Genomic DNA, 11728 nt, shown 5'->3' with positions numbered 1-11728 from the left:
ACCTGCCTCAGAGCAGAAGAGCATGATGTTTAAGAGCCTGTCAGAGTACTCTGCATCCCAAATTAATAGGAAATCCCTTTCACTACTGGTATGCTGGATCGCATGACTGACCAGAGGCAGATGGTCACACGTGAGCTCAGAGAAAGATAGGCTGCACACATGTAAGAAAGATGGGATCTCTGGTGCTCATGTGTTTGAAGTTCAACATGATAATGAGCCCCCTCTGGAGCAAGAGGGGTCAGGAGCTTGCACAAAGTGGAACTGCCCCGATTCCACGCCTGGCCAAAACTAAAGTCCACACAAGACACCCAGGGCCTCAAGCAAATTGAGGATACAAGAAAGGCATACACACAGAGAGGAAAGACATGAATATCCAGAGACCCAGAGATCCTGGCTACCAGAGACCACCAAGGATACCGCCAAACAGGTAGTCAGAAGAAAAAGGAGTCCAAAGGTACTGAAGAAAGGGACAGTGATAATTTTAAGCAAATTAAAAAAATGCTTGATAAAGCCCTCCAAAACCTTAAGTCTGAGGAGAACACTTCCAAGAAGGAGAAGGACCCTCCTTCTATGCACAATGACTAGTCTAGGACCCCCTCCCACACCTAAAAGTGTAATTTCCAGAGGGTGGGGGGAAGAGCCGAAGGGGAAAGAGGGAACAGGATTGTGAGGCCTAACCACTCAAATGTCAGCAGATCCAATCTCAGTCTCTGTCAATTCCTTGGTGACTTGACACAAAAAGGTAGGGCTAGAAGGATTTACAATTTTTGTTTCCATTGAATGCTTTTAGTATGTGATTTTGCCAAGGACACTGGCCAAAAATTTTCTTTGGTGTCCCCGGGGACTTTAAAAAAGGTTTACCCAAAAACCACTCCTTTTTATAAGAAACTACGTGAAATTTTGAAAAACTCCCATGGTGGAAAAACAGGAGTTGCGGCCTACCGTTGCCCCTGACCAAGATGCTGGCTTGGCTCAGTCCCCCCGTAGTCTTGGCATGAACAGTTCAAGTACACTGCTTGTGGTACTGATCTGACCCCCCATAACATCATTTTCTGCAACCGTATCATTATTCATAAAACCCTTTATATCTTACCTACATAAGTGTATTTCTCCATAAAAGAAGTAAAGTTTTTCGTTACAGATCTGTTTTCATAAACCTATCAATACCAAAGCTGCTCAGGACACAAACTTACTAGGAAATGTCGAGAGAGACCCCACACACCAACACCCCTTATCTACCTCTAGAGGGTTTTTTTGAGTGGTTCAGGCATTCTTTTCTATCTTTCTTGCTTTTCCTCACTACTTACTCCCTCTTCCCCCACTTGATTGGTAGCAATATTATTTTTATAGAGTCAAATAAAGGTTTTAAAAGTAAAAATTTTAGTACCACATTCAAAATGAGATTTTTACAATGCCTGCTAAGTGTCATCTAATTAAAACACGTTTGACTCTATACGGGCGCTTGTGGTAGCCTCTTATATGTCAGAATCAGACGAGCTTTATTATGAAGTATTTTTACACACCCAAGGATAACTTTTGCCTTGACGACAGGAGCTTCCTATATGAAGAAAGGAGTACAAACAATAGTGCCGACATACATAGGAATAACACAGTAAGGGATGTAGTTATATAATAACACTAATATAAAAAAGAAAGAACAATTAAATAGTATATACAAATAGAAATTATAAGAAAACAATTTAATTGTTAAGATAATGAACATGTATCTTATTAGTGTGCCAGATGATTTATTTACAAAGTGTGCAGTTTAATATAAATTCATACTTGTTAGTTATGATTGCTATGTATAATGTATGAAGATGATTTTCAGGTGGACATAGACCCGTGGAAAACGTTCTTGTGTCGGGCTGTTCTGGTGGTCAGTGCTCTGTACGCCCCACCAGAAGGCAACAGTTGGTGCTGTTTTTTTTTGCTGGGTTGGAGTGGGTCCAGATTGGTTTTTTAACCCTTCTCCTCACTCGGAAGATGTAACGATCTTGAAGCTGGGCATAGGGGCACCATAATCCTTTCACAGTCCTTACTGTCCTGTGTCTCTTGTGTCCTGATTTTGTAGCAAAACCACACCCGACAGTTATGGATAACACAGGACAGACTCCATGGGGGGAGTGCGGGGTTTCTTCCTGAATCCCACTATCATCTCACAGTTTTGAGAGTGTTAGATCGCAGGTTTGTTAAGACTGCACCATAAAGCCATCTTCTCAACCTCCTGTCTGTAAGCGAGGCTTCGTCACTGTCCTTGATGAGGCCGATGGCTTGTAGTGGCTTCGTCTACAAACTGGGAAAGCTTAACAGATGGGTCCCTTTTCAGTTCATCCCTGAGGGAAGCCAGTGGCTAGATGGTGATAGTCCTTGATGTGAGTGTGCCGCAGCCTCACTGCTGATGCCTGTCTGTCAGTAAGCTGGTGATCCGGCTGACAGATGGGAGGTAGGGGCCCAGAGTGCTGGATAAGTTTGTCTGAGAGAGGGTCAGGCATGATTGGTATTAAAGGCTGAACTGAAGGTCCACAAAATCGGATCCTTGCGTAATTCCCAAGGTCTGTCGAGGTGTTTGCAGGATGTAATTGCAGTCCCATGTTGACTGCATCATCCACAGAAGCTGTTTACTCTGTAGGCAAACTGAAGAGGACTCCAGCAAGGGTCACGTGATTTCCCTTCCAGGTAGACCAGGACCAGTCTCTCAAGTGACTTCATGACTACAGATGTGAGAGCGACAGGTCTGTAGTCATTAAGATCCCAGTGATTTTGGGCTTTTTGGGGACTGGAATGATGGTGGAAGCGTTTGAAGCAGCAGGTAACTCCACACACACAGCTCCAATGATCTGTTGAAGATCTGTGTGTGAAGATGGGGGGGGCCAGTTGGTCAGCACAGTTTTTTAAACAGGCAGGTGAGAAACACCCATCTGGGGCCTGGAACTTTTTGTAGACTTCTGCTTCCTGAAGACTCAGGTTCACATCCTCCTACAACAGACCTTAAGCGCCCAGGTTGAATGGGGGGGAGGGGAGGGAGGTGGAGTACATGGGGTGAAGTGAGAATGAATGTATGAAATGCAACGAACAGAGCAGATGGGGTGGTAGACTAACCCGTTACAAATCTGCAGTAAAAACACATTCAGATCGTCAGCAAGTTGTTGATTCTTCCACAGACTGTGGGGGTTGTGTCTTGTATATGGTGATGTGCCCTCAGACCAGTCCAGACTGATGCTGGATGGTTTTGCTGACAGCTCTTTCTCAACTTTTCCGAGTGGTTTTTTTAGCCACTCTGATCTCCTTTGTTAGTCTGTTCCCTGGCCTGGTTATACAAGATCCCCACTTCTGTAAGCATCCTCTTTGGGGTGACAAAGCTAGTTGAGTTTTCGGAGTAAAACAATGGTTTATCATTATTAAATGATAAGAAGAATGTCCTGGTAGTAAGGCACATATCTTCCACAAAAACTGATGTTAATGAATTTACAGTATCTGTGCTTCGTCCAGATCAGTGGCTGCAGCTTTCAAAAACACTCCAATCAGTGAGATCAAAAAAGCTTGTAAATCAGTCTCTGCTAGTCCATCGTTTTTACAGTCCTTAAAAAAACAGGTTTAAGCCGATTTCAGTTTTTCTGCCCTGTAAGTGCATTTATAAGATGAATGACACAGGTGATGGTAGAGCCCCAAAGCTGCTTTCGATGGGATAGAGTGATATTCATCCTTTATTGCTGTGTAACAGTGATCCCCATATATTACTGTCTCTCTGGTGGGACAAAGTAATGTGCTGCTTGTATTTTGTCCAGTTTCATGGGAGAGATTTGATTTGTTAAAATCTCCCAAGAATTATTAAAATAGAGTCTGGGTACCTTTGCTCCATTTCAGTTATTTGTTCAGGCCAGCTGTTTGCAACGCGGCACTCAACGCACCACGTCAGGAGGCACATACACATTCACTAGAATGAAAGAGGAAAACTCCTGTTGGCGAGTAGAAAAGGTTTAACAGTTTTATGATGAGTGCCGCTAATTTGGGACAGCATACCTTTTCAGCATTGTTGCATCTGAACAACAAACTTTCTTTGATGTAAAAACACAATCCACCACCTCTTGTTTTCCCATTAACTCTGCGATTCAATCCGCTCCAGAACAGCTGGTAGCCCGTGCAGATGGAGCACATTGTCTGGAATGGCTTTCAAATCAGCCGGTTTCATGATGAAGCACAGTGCAGCAGAGTTTTAAAAGTCATTATTGGTGTGGGTGATGAGAGTTCATCTGTTTTGTTAGGAATGGAGCACGGACATTTGTGAGATGAATGCTTGGTAACAGCAAATAGCAGTCCCGAATAATTGCTGCGCTTTACCAGGAGTGCGGTGAATTTCCCTCTTTTGCGTCTGTACGTGCGTTTCAATAACACAGCTGTACCTCTGACTAGAATGTCCAACAAAATGTATGTTTTTGCATATGTATGCTTCTCATAAACAATTGGTCAATATGCTATTAGGGCTGCCCTCGACTAAAGATTTTTAGGGTGACTAGAAGTCATTAATTTTAAGCATTAGTCGACTATTAGTCGCACTTTTTATGAATAAACCATATACATCATAATAATGAGCCTTTAATTGCCTACAATAGCTAATGGCGCTCAAGCGTGCAAAAAGGCCTGTGCCACAGTGCAATCGGCAAAATATAAACAATTATGAATTTGCTAGGGAAAAACAGCAAGTACACTGCATTAACGTTTTAATTTATTGTAACGTTGTAATTTATTGTTACACTAGTGCTTTCTGTTTTTGGTTTAAGAGATGAAGTCTGCGACAGTGACTCACCTCTGTAAGCACCTGTATACATGTTTCATAATGGTTACTTCAATGAGTTCACACTTACATATAATAAACTGGGTAAAGGGTTATCGCGGTATTTCCCATGCTGTCCCCTTGGGACAAAAAACCCTTGGGAGATATCATCAGGAAACATGGTGGTGGCTTTCACTGTTATGCTGATGATACTCAGTTCTATATTTCTTGGCGTCAGTGAAACATACCAATTTGAAAAAACTAGCAGAATGCATAGTCGATATAAAAACTGGATGACGAGTAATTTCTTACTGCTAAATTCTGAAAAAACAGAGGTGTTAATTATAGGACCTAAAAACTCTGCATGTAATAACCTAGAAAGGAAGCTGTCTAAGACTCAGTTAGGAACCTAGGTGGCTATTTGATCGCATCTTTCCTTAGAAAGCCACACGTTTGAGCTCTTTAAAACTGCATTTTTCCATCTCGAAAAATATATCTAAAGTACGGCCTCTGCTCTCAATTTTCAACTGCAGAAATGTTAATCCATGCATTATGCTTTATGGGTGGTTGTTCTGGCAAACGCTTAATAAACAACCCAGTTAGTTCAAAAGCAGCACTAGATTTCTGACTAGAACCAGGACAGTATGCGACCACATTAGCCCGGTTTCCTGTCAACACTGCACTGGCTCCCTAATCCAACACATCGGTAAAGATTTTAAAATCTTGGCTTATTACTTATAAAGCCCTGAATGGTTTAGCACCTCAGTATTTGTAACGAATTGCTCTTGTTACATTATACTCCTCCACGTCTGCTGCGTTCTCAAAACTCTGGCAATGTTGATAATACCTAGAATATTCAAAGTCAACCTCCCGGAACTCCGGGTCGGCAGATCCTTTTCCTATTTAGCGCCTAAACCCTGGACTAACCTACCTAACATGTTGCGGGAGGCAGACACACTCTTGCAGTTTAAAATCTAGATTAGAATGGCCCATCTCTTTAAACCTGGCTTACACATAACACACTAATATGCTTCTAATATCCAAGATCCGTTAAAGGATTTTTGTAGGCTGCATTAATTAGGTAAACCTGGAACCAGGAACACTTCCCATAAACACCCGATGTTACGTTTGCTACATCATTAGAAGAGACGCTATATATTAGTCTGTTTCATTCTTATTCCGTGGTCACCGTAGCCACCCAGATCCAGTCTGTACCACGATCAGATGGTCACGGCATTCACCCGATCCATTACGTATCGCAGCCCAGATGTGTGGATCAGCACCTAGAAAGGACGCTCTACAGCCCTGATAAGTCAGCGGAGACAAGGACAACTATAATGCCCCAGATACAGATCCCCTGTAAAGACCTTGTCTCAGACGACCAACCGGGGCAAGATGACAGGACAACAGATGATTCTTCTGCACAATCTTGACTTTGGCTGCAGCCTGTAATTGGAACTGCTTGGTCATCGTCTGGTCCGAGGAGAACTGGCCCCCCAACTGAGCCTGGTTTCTCCCAAGTTTTTTCTTGCTCCATTCTGTCTGTCACCGATGGATTTTGGTTCCTGGCCGCTGTTGCCTCTGGCTTGCTTTGTTGGGGACACTTCATTTACAGCGATATCGTTTGACTTGATTGCAAATTATTGCACAGATACTATTTAAACTGAACTAGCTGCGTGATGACATCACGGGGGGGGGGAAATTCAATGATGAACTGCCTTTAACTGTCATTTTTGCATTATTGGCACACCTGTTTTAATGTTGTTCAGTTGCTTTTGACACAATCTGTTTTGTTTAAAAAGCGCTATATACAATACAGGTGACCTTGATTGAGACTGACAGTAATTACAATAACTATGTAATAACTAGGTACTAACCCTGAACCTACCCCTAAACCTAACCCTCACTAACCCACCTTGTATTACCCAGCACTTTCTTAGATTAAATACACTCGTAAGTTCTCCTATAAGTACATGTTAAGTACACATACGGTTAAATAAAGTGCAACCCTTAATTTGATTAAACAAGCTAAAGACTGAAGCCCGATAGAACAACATCACGCACTTAGCAAGAAACATCACCGAGCACCACCTTCGTGGTGTTGAAGGTGCACTGGCATGTCAATCTTCCTGAGGTCCTTGGTTTCACTGTTTTGCCCTGAAGTTGATTGGTGTCTTCTGCATCCCTCCTCCACAACATTTTGCGTTGATGGGAGGTGATCTCCTGGAGAGTGAGGAAAGCCATGGACAGATCTGCCAGCGAGGAATGACATGGAGAATGCAACCAGTGGATGAGAGGGACTACAACAAGAGAGTTCAATCTATCCATATGTACATGCCTTCAGAAGAAATGTGACAGAAGTTTAAACATTAGACTAAAAATTGTGTTAGTAAGATACAGATATAAATAGATAGATATGTTAATATATTGATGTTAGTATGTTCTCCTGGATAGTTCAAGTTTACCCATGACTGTAAATAATTGTATGTAATTGTAAGACACAAAATTTTATACTGTTTTTTGTGTTTTGATGTAAATATGTAGATAGAACTGTTGCGTTCAAGAATAAATTGCCTGGGTTGAATTAGAAACTGCTCATATTTTTTAGAATTTATTAACTAATTTTTCAAAAAGAGACAGATAACGGTCTGCTCTGGCTGCTGCTGCCCTTTCTCTCTCTTCCTCTCTCGCCACTGCTTGTCTCTCCTTCCTTTTCTTCTCTGTCTCTGCTTGCTCTTTTAAAAACTCTAGAAGAGCCTGGCTTGTCTTCTAGGCCTCTTCCTGGACTGCTGGCTGCTCCTGGGTTCTTCAGAGGGGGTAGAAGCTGTTTTGCTGACCGAGCCACCTGTAATGGCAGTCAGGCTTGATGCACAACCGGGGCAAGACTAATTTAGTGTTGCCCCTGGAGCGCAGCATCCATTGCAGTGTACCACTGCCAACGGTCCACCCACAGCCTCTAGCCCCTTTTCCCTGTAGCGGTGGGGTTCCCTAAGCTCCTGAAAAAAAGTAAAAAGTGAGGCCCCAATGCCTCCATAATAACTTTTCATATATGACCAGATAGTTTTTACACCAAATCTTGGTAAGGCTCTTTCAGTAACAGAAAGCAGAAAACAGGCAGATTACCTTGTATTTATCTTCAAGATTGTTCCACTTTTTCTTGGCCTGTTTGGGCCGTTATGGCCATACCAGAAGTGGAAACCAAAGTGCCTAGCAAAATAAAACTATACAAGCTTTGACATGACATGACAAAACCTTCAGACATACCGGGAAAGATACAAGCCATCAAAATTAATACTCACTCTCCCATCCACTTTTGCGGAGTTAACGCCTCCAATGACAAAGGCTTCATTGGCTTGCCCACCAATTCCATAAAGCGCCCGAGTTTCCTCAGCAGTCCCTTAATAGACAGTTTTAATGAACAATAATATAATTATACAATAATTCAGTACAAAAATGAAATAAAATAAAGACAAGCAAACATTTGGTCAAAACTACAACACAGCACTCTAAAATAGTGTTTACGTTAAATAAAAGTAGAAGGAAACTTGTTTTTCCCTCAGCCAAGATGATTTGTGAAGGAATTAAATACGAACTGAAGCTTATATTTAACCACGTACATTAACATTATAGGCAGCAGAATATTTTAGGCACGCCTGCCGAGGCAGGGCTGCCCTCAACAGGTGCACGAGTGCTGACTGCCCAGTGATCGCCTGGATCACAACTCCGAAATCATCTGAGTACATTTTTAAATGGGGGCTAACCTTATAATTTGACAGTAAAATTGAAGTTTAAACAAACTATATTCTTGCCCTCAAAAACTCTTGAAATTACATTTCGTAACACAACAACAATAGTTTTTTGAAAAGTATTATGTACATTTGTTAGTTTTCTCCTCTGCCATTACAGGACGTAATTTAGTTTTTCCTTAGACCGATCACATAGCGCTGGGCAAGGCTTGTTCTGCGTCGTAATGAGAATCCATTGCACATCAATCTTCTGCACCATCCAAGGCTGGCTTTGAACTCAGGCCCTAAAGGAGAACACCCCCCCCCCCCAGGACACAATTCTACAAAAGTTTTTCAATCTTTCTCATAATATAAGTGACTACTGTGTAATTTAAACCAATTTACCAATCACACAAAGGCCTTTAAAATGATACCAAACATGAAGGGGAAAAACAACAGGTTCACAAGATACATGATATGTGGGATATGCATATTCTTAATGAACTTTGAGAGGCAGAGATGGCAGGGGGAGAAGGGGGTCGTTAATGAGTGTTGGAGAGAGATGTTGTTTGCTCTCTTTGAAGTTTTCTTCTCCAGATAAGTTTTATTGTTTTATTGCATGGCGTCTGCAGGCAGACCCGTCTCATTTTGGACCCTTAGCTCCTGAATTGCCATTGACTTATTTCTCAATTTGATAACATGACAAACATGCTGAACAACATTAAACATTAAAAATGAATATAAAAACATACATAAATACTGTATATACTCCTAAACCAGGTCTTGTGTTACAATGACTGTGTTTTTGATTATATATATATATATACTATATATAATTATATATCTATATATATATATATATATATATATAATATACTACATATATATATATTATTTTATCAAATAGTAGGAGTGCTATTGAAGAGCCACTTTCCAAAGACATTTTCCAAGATGAGGACATAAGGACTACAGTTAACTGCAACTCGAGAAATTCCCCAAGATGAAGGAAACAACATTCGAAGCTGCCATCTCATACCAGTCCAGTTTTGGGGTGTTAAAAAAATGAAAGCATTTCCTTAATGTGGACCAATCACCATCACAGGTTACTGTATAAAGAATTTTGTGTATTTGTATTGCTGCTGTTTTATATAAGTTTTGTAATTTCATGAAATAGACATTTTGACAAAAACCATCTTTCTTTGGCACACTCCTGATTGAATTATTTTACAGTTTTGTTTGTTTTATAACAACTCGATTAGCAAATGTTTTTATTTATTTCCTATAATAACACAATGGCATGACAAAAGCAAAGCAGCTCTGATGCAGAATTTTATTTACGCGGATCCAAAGTTTATAGAAAATCTTCAGGAATTTCATTTATAAAATGCACATCTGATACGTGGAATGAGACAGAACCCCACAGAAACAAATTAAATGCACTGCTTGATATTTATTGAGTTCTACTTGCACATTAGTAAAGAAATCAGAGAGAATTAGTTAAAGGAGCAGTTGACCAAAGAATGAAAAATTGATTACAAACTTTGCAGCCTTTCACTTCACAAGACATTGAATGATGGACTGGAGTCGTGTGGATTATTGTGATGTCTTCATTATCAGCTGTTTGGCTCTCATTCTGATGGCACCCATTCACTGCAGATGATCTCCATCAATAAGCAAATGATGTAGAGTTATATTTCTTCAGATCCGTTCTGATGAAGAACTAATCTTTATCTTAGATTGACTGAGGGTAAGCGATGGTTTTAAATATTGTATTTTTTTGGTCAACTATTCCTTTAATGCAAGACATTCAGAATTTAACATGAAACTGAAATGCTGGTGTTTATTTCTTCACACACACAAAAGGCCATTTATCATAACAGGGGTTGTCATTCCAGTTGCTCGAGGCTATAGCAGGAAGGGAAAAAAATCTATTATTGTTACAGTATAAGTATCCTGATAAAATGTAATGCTTGTTAAGGTAATACAGTCAATTCTATTCCATTAGCATTTCATAAACATTAGGTGAAGTTAAAATGCAGTTCTACATTCAGCTGGTTATTTAAATTGAGACTACCAGGGATTTACAAGAAGAAAAAAATATAAAAATAGTAATGATATTTCATAAACATTTAAAACACTCACGTTGATAGTTCATCACAAGACAGTTCTCGTTTCCGTTGTAATTGTCAGGTTGTTCAGGAGCCCATATCTCTATATTCAGTTTTGATCCATCACTCCAGAGCCATGTTCCCTCCTGTGAACAGAACACCATAAATATCCTATTTTCCTTTCCGTTGTAATTGTCAGATGAACACCACAGCAAAACCGCAAATCTGAATGTGTTATTTAAATCTATTTAAATATGTTTTTAGACAGTAGAGCACTGCTTCTTTTTTATGGGTTTTCCAGGGTAACGGCTGCATTTTCTGCAGTTTAACACAATCTGCTGTCAGAGAGTGAATGTGCTTTTCATTCAGGCGTCTCTCTCACGTTGTTCCCCCATGTACTTCTCATGTGTGCTTGTTTACATCAGAGCCCACACGCGTCTTTCAAGCAGCATACAGCGGGGTTGTACATGTTGACCAGTTGATGGGAATAGTATTCTTAAAATGCATTTCCAAATTCTGAATAAAGTATAATGTATAATTATTCACGGTATTAGAAGTGCCCACGATAACAGTATCGCGCACAATCATTACAGTGATATATCGCATTACTGAATACACATGTCTAATATCAGCTGTATTCTAATCTTACTTTAATACTATGACATAACTCAAAAACAACTACAATACACAAAAGAAAAAGAATGGCCATTGACAAGGATGCTAAACAAATGTAATTAGTACAAAAAAAAAAAAAACTAAAATAAAATAATTTATTAATTAAAACAAACTTACTGAAACAGCGTCATAGCCTCCTAACCAGGCCTCAGTTGAAGCTTGAGTGTGAGATTTAATCAGGTCCCGTATGAAGGTGTACTCCTCATTCCCTGTGCACAGAGGCCAGGTTCCCATCATAGCCCAAACACTGTTTTCTAAAGAGAATAGGGACATAAAAACTATTGTTAACTAACTGAAAATTTTCAAGACTTTAGAAATGAAGGAATCCCTGTGATAAGATGGCATCTCCATACCTCTGCTTCAACCCAGGAATACGAGCAACGTTTAAAATAGCGGAAGCATCTTCTACCATTATATGCAGACCATCCTCTTTCACAGGTTTCTGT

At 40.3% G+C, this 11728-nt stretch overlaps 1 protein-coding gene and 1 long non-coding RNA gene across 3 annotated transcripts in view; both read right to left on the bottom strand.

The window, feature by feature from the left end:
• LOC109058398 (ladderlectin-like) overlaps positions 1–11728 on the bottom strand; it is a 71505-nt gene that overhangs the window by 56754 nt on the left and 3023 nt on the right. The gene's annotated exons all lie outside the window — the stretch shown is intronic.
• LOC122144107 lies at positions 9930–11460 on the bottom strand. Its single transcript, XR_006159533.1, has 3 exons — positions 11400–11460; positions 10642–10753; positions 9930–10404 (listed from the first exon to the last, which is right to left on the bottom strand). It is a non-coding gene; the product is annotated as an uncharacterized LOC122144107 (long non-coding RNA).

Source organism: Cyprinus carpio, unplaced genomic scaffold (genome assembly GCF_018340385.1).
Source record: "Cyprinus carpio isolate SPL01 unplaced genomic scaffold, ASM1834038v1 S000006590, whole genome shotgun sequence".
In the NCBI taxonomy this organism is placed as follows: Eukaryota; Metazoa; Chordata; class Actinopteri; order Cypriniformes; family Cyprinidae; genus Cyprinus; species Cyprinus carpio.
This window is presented reverse-complemented; position numbering and strand designations above follow the sequence as displayed.